Source organism: Mustela putorius, unplaced genomic scaffold (assembly GCF_011764305.1).
Source record: "Mustela putorius furo isolate JIRA1106 unplaced genomic scaffold, ASM1176430v1.1 tig00003834_pilon_pilon_pilon, whole genome shotgun sequence".
In the NCBI taxonomy this organism is placed as follows: Eukaryota; Metazoa; Chordata; class Mammalia; order Carnivora; family Mustelidae; genus Mustela; species Mustela putorius.
The window spans coordinates 20,988,582-21,002,555 of record NW_025421987.1 but is presented as its reverse complement, the minus strand read 5'-3'; the positions used below and the strand labels follow the sequence as shown (position 1 = coordinate 21,002,555).

General features: G+C 37.0%; 1 protein-coding gene and 1 pseudogene across 1 annotated transcript in view; one reads left to right on the top strand and one right to left on the bottom strand.

The window, feature by feature from the left end:
- The window catches only part of PROS1 (protein S), a 66,433-nt gene that overhangs the window by 11,395 nt on the left and 41,064 nt on the right, over positions 1-13,974 (top strand). The window lies entirely within an intron of this gene.
- Positions 777-956, bottom strand: LOC123394673 (annotated as a pseudogene).

Sequence of the window (13,974 nt, the reverse complement as noted above, 5' to 3'; positions counted from 1 at the left end):
ATGATGATGGTTTTCCTGTCAGTAAAATCTGTCACACTTTAATAACTCTCAATGTGAACAGCCTAAATGCTCTCATGAAACAGAACAGGGTTGCAGATTGGATATAAAGACAGGACCCATCCATATGCTGTCTACAAGAGACTCATTTTGAACCTAAAGACACCTCCAGACTGAAAGTGAGGGAATGGAGAACCACTTTTCATGCCAACAGACCTAAAGAAATAGCTGGGGTAGCGATTCTTACATCAGACAAATTAGAATTTGAACCAGAGTCTGTAATAAAAGATCTAGGGGGATACTGTATCAATCTCACAGGGTCTATCCAATAAGAAATGTAACAGTTGTAAATATCTATGCCCCCAACATGGAAGCAGTCAATTGTATAAACCAGCTGTTAACCAAAATAAAGAATCAAATCGACAATAATACATTAATAGCAGGAGATTTTAACACTCCACTCTCAGCATTGGACAGATCATCTAAAAGAAGATCAACAAAGACAGAAGAGCTTTGAATGACACATTGGACCAGATGGACTTTGTAGATATATACAGAATATCCCACCCCAAAACATCAGAATACTCATTCTTCTCAAATGCACATAGAACTTTCTCCAAAATAGACCACATACTAGGTCACAGCTCAGGTCTCAGGCAATAACAAACAATAACAGAGATTATTCCCTGCATGTTATCAGACCACAATGCCTTGAAACTGGAACTCAATCAGAAGAAAAAATTTGGAAGGAATTCAAACACTTGGAAGTTAAAGGGAATCCTTCTAAAGAATGATTAGATCAATCAGGAAATTAGAGAAGAACTTAAACAATTCATGGAAACTAATGAGAATGAAAACACTTCAGTCTGAAACCAATGGGATACTGCAAAGGTTTCAATTAGCAATAATCACGCCTCGGATAAACCTCATTGGCTACGATACTGCCACTGCGCAAAGCTAGGGATACTGCAAAGGTGATCATAAGAGGGAAATGCATAGCCATCCAAGCCTTTCTCAGAAAATTAGAAAAGTTCTAAATGCACAAACTAAAGGAGCTGAACAACAAATAAAACCTAATAACAAATAAACCTAAACAAATAAAACCTAAACCAAGCAGGAGAAGCAAAATAATAAAGATTAGACCAGAAGTAAATGAAATAGAAACCAGAAAAACAGTAGAACAGATCAACAAAACTAGGAGCTGGTTCTTTGAAAGAATTAACAAAATCAATAAACAACTGGCAACACTTACCCAAAAGAAAAGAGATAGGACCCAAATTAATAAAATCATGGATGAAAGGGGAGAGACAATGAACACCACCAAGAAAATAGAAACAGTTATTAGAAATTATTATCAGCAACTATATGCCAACAAATTAAGCAACCTGGAAGAAATGGGTGCTTTCCTGGAAACTTACAAACTACCAAGACTGAAACAGGAAGAAATAGACAATCTGAATAGGCCAATAACCAATAATGAAATTGAAGTAGTAATCAGAAACCTCCCCCAAAAACAAAAATCCAGGGCCAGACAGCTTCCCAGGGGAATTCTACTAAACATTTAAAGAAGAAATAATACCTATTCTACTGAAGCTGTTTCAAAAAATAGAAACAGAAGGAAAACTTCTAACTCCTCCTATGAAGCTGGCATTATCCTGATCCCCCAATCAGGCAAAGATCCCATCAAAAAGGATCTATCCCATCCTGATAAACATGGATGCCAAAATACTCAAAAAGATCCTAGCATATAGGATCCAACAGTATATTGAAAGGATTATTCACCATGACCAAGTGGGATTTATTTCTGGGATGCAAGGGTGGTTCAACATTCATGAATCAATGTGATAAAGCATATTAACAAAAGAAAATACATGAAACATATGATCCTCTGAGAAATGCAGAGAAAGCATTTGACCAAGTACAGCATCCATTCCTGATTAAAATTTTTCAGAGTATAGGGAACAATCCTCAATATCATAAAGACCATCCATGAAAAGCCCACAGTGAGTATCATTATCAATGGGGAAAATCTGAAAGTTTTCCCTTAAGGTCAGGAACATGACAGTGATGCCCACTCTCACCACAGTTGTTTGGTGTAGTGCTAGAAGTACTAGCCTCAGCAATCAGACAACAAAAAGAAATAAGGTATCCAAAGTGGCAAAGAAGTCAGACTCTCTCTCCTTGCAGACAGCATGATATTTTATGTGGAAAACCTCAAAGACTCCACCCCCCAAGTTACTAGAACTCATACAGCAATTCAGCAATATGGCAGGATACAAAATCAATACACAGAAATCAGTTCCTTTTCTATACACTAACAATGTAACTGTAGAAAGAGAAATTAAGGAATCAGTTCCACTCACAATAGCAACAAAACCCACAAGATACCTAGGAATAAACCTAACCAAAGAGGTAAAGAATCTATACCCTAGAAACTACAGAACACTTAAGAAAGAAATTGAGGAGGACACAAAAAGATGGGAAAATATTCCTTGCTCATGGACTGGAAGAGTAAACATTGTTAAAATGTCCATCCTGCCAGGGGACAATTTGTATGTTCAAGCCATCCCTATTAAAATACTATTGGCATTTTTCAAAGAGCTGGAACAGACAGTCCTAAAATTGGTATGGAACCAGAAAACACCCCAAATCTCCACAGGAATAATGAAAAAAAAAAAAAAGTAAATACCAAAGTTGGGAACATCATGTTGCCTGACTTCATTATTACAAAGTTGTGATCACCAAGACAGCATGATATTGGCACAAAAACAGACACATAGACCACTGGCACAGAATAGGACTCCAGAAATGGACCCTCAGCTGTATGGTCAACTAATCTTTAACAAATCAGGAAAATATCCAATGGAAAAAAAGTCAATCTCTTCAATAAGTGGTGCTGGGAAAATTGGACAGCTACATATAGAAGAATGAAACTGGACCATTCTCTTACACCATACACAAAGATAAATCAAAATGGATGAAAGATCTCAATGTGAGAAAGGAATCAAAGAACATAGGCAGTAACCTCTTCGACATTGGCCACAATAACTTTTTTCAAGACATGTCTCCAAAGGCATGTCAAAAGCAAAAATGAACTTTGGGGACTTCATCAAGCTAAAAAGCTTCTGCAGAGAAAAGGAAACAGTCAACAAAACTAAGAGGCAACCCATGGAAGGGAAGAAGATATTTGCAAATGACATTACAGTTGGAGGGCTGATTTCCAAGATTTATGAAGAAATTCTGAAGCTCAACACTCAAAAAACAGATAACCCAGTCAAAAATGGGCAGAAGACATGAACTGACACTCCTTCAGAGATGACATAAAAATGGCTAACAGACATAAGAAAAAATGCTCACCATTATTAGCCATCAGGGAAATACAGATCAAAACCACAATGAGCTACCACCTTACACCTGCTAGAATGGCAAAAATTAACAAAAAGGAAACAACAAATGTTGGTGAGGATGTAGAGAAAGGGGAACCCTCCCACGTAGACATGTGGGAATGCAATGCAGCCACTCTGGAAAACAGTATGGAGGTTTTGCAAGTTGATAAAAGTAGAGCTACCCTATGACCCAGCAATTGTACTACTAGGTATTTACCCCAAAAATACAGATGTAGTGAAAAGGAGGGGCACATGCACCCCAATATTCATAGCAGCAATGTCCACAATAGCCTTTCAACAGATGAATGGGTAAAGAAGATGAAGTACATATATACAGTGGAATATTATTCAGCATCAGAAAGGATCAACATAGATAGAACTGAAGAGGGTTATGTGAAATGAAGTAACTCAAGCAGAGAAAGACAATTACCATATGGTTTCACTCATATGCGGAACATAAGCAATAGCACAGAGGACCAAAGGGGAAGGGAAGGAAATCTGAAGGGGGAGAAATCAGAGAGAGAGAGAAAGATACCATGAGAGACTGTGGACCCTGGGAAATGATCTAAGAGGGGGTAAACAGGGTGATGGGTATTAAGGAGGGCACATGTTGCGATGTGCACTAGGTGTTAATACGTAACTAATGAATCATTGAACACTACATCAAAAACTAATGATGTACTATAAGGGAGTAACTGAAGAAAATTGTAAAAATATCTGTCACACTATAAAATAGATTATAATTTTCCTTCATATATGTTCATCATAATATATTTAATCAAAACCATATGTTGGAAATTTAGATTATTTCCAATGTTTTGTTTATATCAATAATATTATGATGCACATATTCATACGTATTTCTTTACATATGTCCTGTTCATTTCTTCAGATTAATTTCCTAGAAATAGAATGTTTAACTGAATATCTAAAGGTTTTGAATACATATTGTTAGATTTCTCCCTGAAAATTTGCTTTTAAAATAGGTTTAAGTTAACAAAACCAAAAGACAACTGACAGAATGGGAGAAGATATTTGCAAATGACATATTAGATAAAGGGCTAGTGTTCAAAATCTATAAAGAGCTTAGCAGACTCAACACCCAAAGAACAAATAATCCAATCAAGAAATGGGCAGAGGACATGAACAGACATTTCTGCAAAGAAGACATCCAGATGGCCAACAGACACATGAAAAAGTGCTCCACATCACTCAGCATCAGGGAAATACAAATCAAAACCACAATGAGATATTACCTCACACCAGTCAGAATGACTAAAATAAACAAGTCAGGAAATGACAGATGCTGGCGAGGATGTGGAGAAAGGGGAACCCTCCTACACTGTTGGTGGGAATGCAAGCTGGTGCAACCACTCTGGAAAACAGCATGGAGGTTCCTCAAAATGTTGAAAATAGAACTGCCTTATGACCCAGCAATTGCACTACTGGATATTTACCCTAAAGATACAAACGTAGTGATCTGAAGGGGCACGTGCACCCGAATGTTTATAGCAGCAATGTCCACAATAGCCAAACTACGGAAAGAACCTAGATGTCCATCAACAGATGAATGGATAAAGAAGATGTGGTATATATATATATACATAATGGAATACTATGTAGCCATCAAAAGAAATGAAATCTTGCCATTTGCAACAACGTGGATGGAACTAGAGTGTATCATGCTTAGTGAAATAAGTCAAGCAGAGAAAGACAACTATCATATGATCTCCCTGATATGAAGAAGTGGAGATGCAACATGGGGTCTAAGGGGGTAGGAGAAGAATAAATGAAACAAGATGGGATTGGGAGGGAGACAAACCATAAGTGACTCTTAATCTCACAAAACAAACCGAGGGTTGCTGGGGTGAGGGGGGTTGGGGGAAGGGGGGTGGGGCTATGGACATTGGGGAAGGTATGTGCTATGGTGAGTGCTGTGAAGTGTGTAAACCTGGTGATTCACATACCTGTACCCCAGGGGATAAAAATATATGTTTATAAAAAATAAAAAAATTATAAAAAAATTTTCAAAAAAAAAAAAAAAAGTAGGTTTAAGAGTGCCTCCTTGTTTGGCGGCATCACAATTCCAAACTTCAAGTTCTATTACAAAGCTGTGATCATCCAGACAGTATGGTATGGGCATAAAAACAGACACATAGATCAATGGAAAGAAAGTGAACCCAGAAATGGCACTTCAACTCTGTGGTCAACTAATCTTCAACAAAGAAGGAGAGAATGTCTAATGGGACAAAGACAGTCTCTTCAACAAATGGTGTTGGGAAAATTGGACAGCCACATGCAGAAAAATGAAACTGGACCATTTCCTTACCCCACACATAAAAATAGACTCAAAATGGATGAAGGACCTCAATGTGAGACAGGAATCCATCAAAATCCTTGAGGAGAACACAGGCAGCAACCTCTTCAACCTCAGCCACAGCAAATTCTTCTAGAAACATCGCCAAAGGCAAGGGAAGCAAGGGCAAAAATGAACTATTGGGACTTCATCAAGACCAAGAGCTTTTGCACAGCAAAGGAAACAGTCAACAAAACCAGGAGAGAACTGACAGAATGGGAGAAGATATTTGCAAATGACATATCCGATAAAGGACTAGTGTCCAAAATCTATAAAGAGCTTAGCAAACTCAACACCCAAAGAACAAATGATCCAACCAAGAAATGGGCAGAGGACATGAACAGACAGTTTTGCAAAGAAGACATCCAAAAGGCCAACAGACACATGAAAAAGTGCTCAATATTACTTGCCACTAGGGAACTACAAATCAAAACCACAATGAGATACCACCTCACACCAGTGAGAATGGCTAAAATTAACAAGTCGGGAAATGACCGACGTTGGTGAGGATGCGGAGAAAGGGGAACCCTTCTACACTGTTGGTGGGAATGCAAGCTACTGCAGCCACTGTGGAAAACAGCATGGAGGTTCCTCAAAAAATTGAAAACAGAGCTACCCTTTGACACAGCAATCCCATTACTAGGTATTTACCCTTAAGATATAAATGTAGTGATCTAAAGGGGACATGTGCCCCAGAATGTTTATAGCAGCAATGTCCACAATAGCCAGACTATGGAAAGAACCGAGATGTCCATCAACAGATGAATGATAAAGAAGAGGTGGTGTGATACACACACACACACACACACACGATGGAATACTACACACATACACATGCATACATACATACACAACAGAATACTATGCAGCCATCAAAAGAAATGAAATCCTGCCGTTTTTAACGACGTGGATGGAACTAGAGGGTATTATGCCAAGTGAAGTAAGTCAATCAGAGAAAGACAATTAAATGATATCTCTGATATGAGGAATTTGAGAGGCAGGGCGGAGGTTCTGGGAGGAAGGGAGGGGAAAAAATGAAACAAGATGGGACTGGGGAGGGAGAAAAACCGTAAGAGACTCTTAATCTCAGGAAACAAACAGGGTTGCTGGGGGGTGGGAGGATAGGGTTAGGGTGGCTGCGTTATGGACATTGAGGAGGGTACGTACTGTGGTGAGAGCTGTGAATTGTCTTAAGACTGATGATTCACAGACCTGTACCCCTGAAGCAAATAATATATTATATGTTAATTTAAAAAAAGAGTGCCTACTTGTTCTCATCTTTGCCAACATCGAACATTAACTTCTTTTTAAATCTGTCTCAATGTAATAGGAATAAAAATGGGGGTGGCCTTTTTGGGGTGGAAGAGAAGTAGTCCATTCTCTTTTTCAGTTTATCCATTAACTTTAAAGAGCAGCTAAAAATAGTCACTAACCTCCTTGCTTTATACATTAGTCTACTTGGACTGCTCTCACAAAATACCACAGACTATATGGCTTAAACAAGAGAAATTTATCTTCTCACAGTTCGAGAGGCTGGAGAATCCAAGGTGAAAGTTCTGACCAGTTCAGTTTCTAGGGAGGGCTCCCTTCCTGCCTGTAGACCTTGCTTTCTTACTATGTTCTCACATGGCCTTTCCTCAGGGCCTGTATGCTTCCAGGGAGAGAGCTCACTAATGTCTCCTCTCATAAAAACATTTATCATGTAGGATTAGGGTCCCACCCTCATGACCTCATTTAACCCTAATTATTCCTTAGAAGCCTTTTTTCCAAATAGAGCCACACTGGGGATTTCCACTTGAACATATAAATTCGGGGAGGTGGACACAAACATTCATATCATAATGACAAACATACAGTCCGTATGCCTTGTCAAGTAGAACACAGGTTCTTTTTGTTGTTATTGTTGTAACTGTGGAAGGGAAGAAGTGGGTTTTTGTTTTGTTTTGTTTTTTAACTTTGTAGCCATTTTTTTGAAACTCAGAAACTGAGTTTCTGTATGTTAAATGTACTTTTCCTTATTGCTTGTTTTATTATCCTTCTTCCCCAAATCCTTATCTAATCATTTTCTCCCCTCTCCTTAAATAAGTTATTTTATTCTGTTGTTATTTAGACTGTGTCTTATGGCCAGGAAGTCAACAAGGAATTCTGAGGTTCTGGCAGAAATTTAGAAATTGAATTATAAACACCTATTCAGTACTATACCAATATTCCAAATAATCTCATTTCCGCATCAGCACTTAAAAAAATATATCAGAAGAGTCAACGGGGCTGCATCTAGAGTGTTTCTAAGCTTTGTTTTATATCTGGGAGATATTGAAGGAAGTAAGATAGTGCAGAATTAGGCCAGCTCTTTCACTGTCGCCTTTCAAAATGTCCAGGAACAGTTTGCCTGTTGCTTTTCCAAACATAAACACAGACACAGGCCAGTGAACTAATAATATTAATTGATGCTATGCTAACAAATAGGTCAAATAGAACAAAAACACAACTTTTCCTGCGCTGTAACCTCTTGGTACATGACGTCAAAAGCAGATGCTGTTCTGGTGTCCTAGGGTGTCGAAGATGAAAAAGACAAGGAAAGCTGACTGTGTGAAAGATCTGCTCGTCAGAAAGGAGGCCTCGTGCTAGAGCCTCAGGAAGGTAGTCAGTTTGCAGTGTAGTTATCTCGAGAAGGAAAGACGCTATAACATCTCTGTCCATACCTTGCCGAAATCGGCTCTGAGTCCCTTCAAACGAAGTACTATAATTTAACACTCACTGAGAGCAGACAGAGCAAATGAAAGAGATGATTAATGTTGTGTTTTGGGTTTTTTTGTTTTGTTTTTGTTTATGTTGTTTTTTGTGGGGGGGCAGGGAGTAATAAGCTGCCTGTTCTGCCTTGTGGGTAAAAGTATTTGTTATTTTGGAAAGGATAACGGATGTGCACCATTTTCTCTGTCTATGGATACAGTCGAGATTTTAACCTTGGGGAAACAAAGGCAGAGTGTTTGATTTATTCTTTTTTTCTAGACTAGGGACTGTAAATTAAAGTTATAATTAAATCTCCGAGTAAGGAGAGGTCCGTGTCACTCCTGTTGTGGCTAAACAGTTCAGGCATTGTTTCCCTGTTCAGCCAGAATTGGGTGGGTGGGTGGGGGGTAGTCACATTTTAATAGCACCAATGGCTTTTCTACTACTAAATAAATAACAGCCTTCGTCTCTTTTAATCCAAATGTTTTAGGACTCACTATCTTTATATATATACAACATATAACTCAGATCTATTTCCTCTTTTTTCCCCCCAGATTTAAATTCTTACCCAGATCTATCCTTATGACTTTGGACTCTTTTAAAGAATTTCTCATCAGTCTATTTACTGCTTAGCCCTCTTGAAGAATGGATGCGCACTTTCACCCAGAAATACTTTTTCTAATACTTTTCTAACCTTTAACATAGTAATGGAAGAATCAGTTGCTCAGCAGCCTAGTCCTCAATAGAAACAAAAGAAAGAACTTTAGAGAAAAGCACGTATAATAGTTCTCTTTAAAAAATTAACTTAAAAAAGATTTAAGTGTAACATGCATCCAGACGTGGCATTTCTTTCTGAAGGCTGACATAAACTTCTCCAAAAATTGATAATAAATATATAGGCCAACAAACACTTAATTAAAAATCTGTCTTTTTGTTTTCATAGTTCTTGCAATCCTCACATTTTTAAATATTCCTCCTCAATTAGAAGTCTTCTGTGGTAGAAATCTTTATGAATAAAATGAAAGATTTTACATTTGATTACTATTTTATTATTACTATTTTAAATATAGTTGGTAACTTCTGGACATATGTTTTCCCATCATTACTAGTTAATGGTGTTTCTGTATTACATGCAGTTCTATTTTTCCTCAGACTTGAACTAAAGGAAACATGCCAGTTCAACAGTTGACACACGTGAAGCACAATTACATCTCAAAGTATTATCTAGTTCTATTTGTACATTGAAAACAATTCCTCCTGCTTCGTCCCACACTGAATCAGAAACAAAAGATTCAAACACCCTGCCAACCCAAATGCTAGTGGGAGATTTTCTTCTCAGACACATTTTTTTAGGAGTCGTTTTTCATTCTTGGGATGCCAGACAAGTAGGGCCTGGGAAAAAGAGAGACAGAAAGCAAACTATAAAAGAGAAGAGCTTTGGAAGAAGGAATGTGAGAACCATCTTGGCAAAAGGACAAAAGAGCAGAATGGCAAAGATTCAGACGATGGACTATCCTAAAGCTTAAATCTCCTTCGTCGGCGACCTCCCTCTTCTCTGATCAGTAATGGGCAACCTGCAGATCCGTGGTCCTTACCACCCCTCTGGACAGAGTAGCAGTTTTGAACACTTGAGTGGGAGAAGAGGGTCCCGGGAAAGGACCTTCCCTTGACCAGATGGAACTGAATTGAACACCCTGGGAAATTCTCTGACCAGAGATAGTGTTAATCCCACTACCTTTATTATGTCTGCTTTTATGAAGTACCAGTGACAATAAGTGACTTTTTTGAAGATAAGACAATCAAATCTTATGCTCAAAAACCAAAGATTTGTCCTTACAGAAAATATTAAAGGGAACATATGAAAGCTGTTAAGACAATTTCAAAAAGGAGTTTTAGTTCGTGTTTGAACAATGGTTATAGTACTGACATAATTGTTCAACCTGCTATGGTCCCTATTTTGAAGAGGGAGAACTTAGATAAGTTAACAGTGTAAATAGTTAAGTCATTCTTCTAACTTGAAAGTTAGAAACTTGAAACTCATAACTAAACGTTATACCTAAACTATGAAGCTGAAGGTAACACTTTTCAAGCAACATACTTGGGCTTTAACAGACTTTCTTGAAAAACTTGTTAATCCAAAGAAGTGAAACAAGTGATTAGAGACAGTGTAGGAAAGAAGTGACAGTGTAGTGAAAGGAAAATGGGTTTTGGAGGCAGGCTGTGTTCCCAGCTGTGTCAACTTGGTAAGGTTGACTCAACTTCCTGGAGTTGTCATTTGTTCATGCATAATATGGTAAAATTACTGTCTACTTAGAACATTTGTGATTAGTATTAATGGAGATAATGTAAAAAGGACATTACCTGCTTATATACCATGACTGTTATGATAAATAATGGAACTTTGGGGACATTCCTGCAGTGCAGCAGGGTGGATGCTTTGGGGTAGATAGACTGAGGCAGCCAGTAAAAGCACTTCTAACCCACATAGTTTTGTCATCCTACAGTTCTGTAATTCTTAATTTGGATCTGTTATGTCATATTTGTATTTTTTTTTTAACAAGGAATAGTAGATTCCTTTGAAAGCAAACTTATTAAATGGGTGGTTTTATTTCCTACAGGACAGTAAATGTCTTAGTTAAGATATCAAACTTGTCCATGCCACAACCACATAGTTTCTTTTTTAAAACCAAATACGTTGTTGGCATTTGAGTGGCAGGTATAGAGAAGGAAAGAACACTGGATTAGGAGGATGGGTATATTTAAATTCTTGTTCCATTAGCAGCACATCCTAGCTCTATGGGCTTGGGCCAAATCATAGGACCTCTTTCAGCTTCATTTTCTTCAAGTAACTCAAGGAAAGTGGGGGTGATAATTCTGTCCTCTGACTTATGGCATTATTTATGTGATGATTAAATGAAATAATACACACATTGAAAATTATTAAGTACCTTGCCAATCTAAAACATTATTGGCTTGAACCTAGATGAAATAAAATATAAGCATTCAAATTTAGACAAAATTAGTTTTTTTAAGATTTATTTATTTATTTATTTGACAGACAGAGGTCACAAGTAGGCAGAGAGGCAGGCAGAGAGAGAGGGGGAAGCAGGTTCCCCACCAAGCAGAGAGCCTGATGTGGGGCTCGATTCCAGGACCCTGAGATCATGACCTGAGCTGAAGGCAGAGGCTTTAACCCACTGAGCCACCCAGGAACCCCCCAAATTAGGTTTTTATTGTTAATTTCGTTATCTTTTAGGGTAGAGGTGTAAAAATTTTCCTTTTTAAGATTCCTCTAATCAGTGGAGAAAATGAAACCTCTGTTTTTTGAGAAACAGCATATAATAATCGGTACCTTGGGATCTGTACATTGCGATCTAAGTCCTAATTTTGCTATTCCTTATAATTTAGGGCAACTATCCTGCAGGCTCTTTATGTGCGTTTCATCTTCTATAAAATGATGGTGGCCATTTTGTTTTCTTCTCCTATAAATTTATGTGAGCATTCCTCTAAATATTTGCCTTAGTTCTCTCTGGATGCTTGAGAACTTCCTCTTGCAGTGTGAATATTGTTCGTGTTATCAAACATGGTCTGTGTCCTGCAGTGGTCACTTGTAGGGGAAGAGATACACTTAAATGTCAATATTAATATCTACATTCCAAAGTTTAATATTCCATAAGAAAGAAATGCAAAAGAGTGATGTTAATGGTTAGTTTTCTAAGTGCATTTGACATTGATTTTTTTTGTTTGTTTGTTATTGCATCACTGTATTTATCTTTTAGGGAAAGATACTTTTTTCCCCAGAAAGATACATATTTGCTTTGAGGTTCAGAAGAGTTCAGTTTTTGATATATTTATTATAAAGTAGCATCCTTAAAACTACTTCAAATAAATGAGATAACTGACTGTGTCAGATTCTTTCACTGTGGATAGGGCTACCATTTATCAGTCAGTAATACGTTTGGCAGGTAATGTGCTCACAGAACAACATCTGTTGGACACACACAGCCTTGATTTAATCTCAATCTTAGTAATGAACAGAGATAAAGATGGTAAGACATAGGGTTAAAAATATAACCTGAACACTATTTATTTCGTTAGTCATCACATTTAAACTTCTGTTTTGGCAAGTAGGAGAAATAAAGTAACTTTACTTACTACACTCTTGAAAGATGTTCAGTTACTCAGATAATAGTTATGGTGACTTGATTAATTAGTACTTTTGCTTTTCTTTTTCTTCCTTCTATTGTCATATTTTTTCCAGGTAATAAGATAAAAAGGAGAAAAACAGATTTATTTATCTGTTTATATTACTTGATTATCTTAGTGAAAGCACTATTATGGTTTGAATCAGGATTTAAAAAATTTTTTAGGTTTTATTTTTGCTTTTAAAAAGTTTCATTAAAAATTATGTTGTTAAAAAAATGTTGTTTACATGCTAAAACAATAAAGCCAAAGCTTCATACTGTCCATTCTTTTCTTCAAACATAATTGCAATCAGTAGTTTGAGTGTCTTTCCAAACTATTTTGTGTATCTGTCCAGATGATATATACATATCTACAAGTATGCCTGATATACATAGGGTTGTGAGATAGTATGACATTCTATAATTTTCATTTTTAATTTAATAATATATTTTGAAGCTCTTCAATAGAGGAATATGTTCCTTTTTTTTTTTGATAGGTGCATATTATCCCACAGTACAGATGTATTGTAGTTTATTTTTCCTTTCCCTTCCTGAGAGTTATTTAGATTGTTTTTAATTTTTTGATATTGCAGTTTTTCAACAAACATTCTATATACACCTTTTCCAGCACAGGTACATATCTGCACGACATCCTCAGAAGCAGAATTGTTGAATTGAAGAGTATGTGTGCCTTAAATTTTCAGCTACTACCAGATGACCTTAAAATAATGCTTAGCAGAATATATTCCCACCACTGATATACAAGAATACTTGTTTCCCCTTACTCTCACCATTACTTGATGTTATCAGTCCTTTAAGTTTGTGCACATTTAATGGGCAAAAATCTACTTAAAAAATTTGTAGTGAACGTCTTTTCACATGTTTATTGGCCATTTTTATTTTCCTCTTTAGTGATGTTTGTATGATTTTGATTATAGTGTTTTCTTTATATTATTTTGTATTTAATTTTGCACACATTATTAATATTCATTGGCTTATTATTATTGTTGTTATTGTTTCAATTTGCAAAAGTTGTTTATACATTTTTTTAAAAGATTTTATTTATTTATTTGACAGAATGAGATCAGAAGTAGGCAGAGAGGCAGAGAGAGAGAGAGAGGAGGAAGCAGGCTCCGCACCAAGCAGAGAGCCCAATGTGGGACTCGATCCCAGGATCCTGAGATCATGACCTGAGCCGAAGGCAGAGGCTTAACCCACTGAGCCACCCAGGCGCCCTGTTTATACATTTTGAATGTAATCTTTTTCCAGTCTGTATCATGAAATGTTTTCTTCCAGCCTATCACTTGATGTTGAACTTTGT